We start from the raw sequence: 1,078 nt of genomic DNA on the forward strand, positions 1-1,078 counted from the left end.
GACTGCGGCACACTGGGTAGGGGCCGGCGGAGGTGCGCTGGGGGAAGGGGCCGGCTGCGGTGCACTGGGAAGGAGCTGGCGGAGGCGCGCTGGGGGAGGGGGCCGGTTGTGGCGCACTAGGCAGTGGCCGGCGGAGGCTAGCTGGGGGAGGGGGGCGGCGGTGGCGCCGTAGGTGGTCGTGGCGATGGTGGGGGATCGAGTTAGTTTCAGATTAGTCGGATCGCTCCTATATAGAGCCAGAGGGTAACAGAATAATATTCTGTTACCAGTAACAGAATAGTCCAGCCCTATATATATATATATAGGTCATGCTCTGGGATGGCATGATACAGTTTGAGCACACTCATGCATGTGTATGCATGAATCCCTCCCATCGAGTCGAAGTGACCAGTACAACGACACGTCATGAACCGATCTCGCTCTGTGTGGGGACTGTACGATTTTCGACGCACACACCACATCAATGTTGTGAAATAGTATTCAAACATGCATGCATGCATCACCTCCATACATATGCATGTAGTGGTTGTCTTCGAACGGTATACTCCCTCGCGTGGTTATCGGCGACAAGCCTATATATTCGTGGGCCTGCGTGGACATCCATGATCACCTTGACTGACAACAAGATAGGTTACCATTGCGGATTCTTCCTTTGGTTCGTGTTATCGTAGTATAGGTCATGGTGAGATTCAGACCTAATTAAGTTTGAGCGCATACTATGCATGCATGCATGCATGAATCCCCGTCATAGGCTTGAAGTGTGGTGTGACATACATATGCATCATCAACCTAACCCTCACTCAGGGTGGTGATTTCTGGTTCGTAAGCACGGTGCCACATCAAAGTTGTTCCATTGTGTATTCAAAACACACCTGTCCATACATATGTTTGGTCCACATGCATGCAATGGTTCTCTTCGGGGACTAACTACTTGCGTGATTATTGGCGAGCTGGCCACCATCTCCGGGGTCGCATGGACGACCATAACTTTGACCAACAACAAGAAAGAGGTTGTACGACCAAGGTGGATTATTCTTGGTCCATTTTACGATCCATCTTGGTGAGATGCCTCTCTGGC

This window comes from Triticum aestivum, chromosome 3B (genome assembly GCF_018294505.1).
Source record: "Triticum aestivum cultivar Chinese Spring chromosome 3B, IWGSC CS RefSeq v2.1, whole genome shotgun sequence".
Classification (NCBI taxonomy): Eukaryota; Viridiplantae; Streptophyta; class Magnoliopsida; order Poales; family Poaceae; genus Triticum; species Triticum aestivum.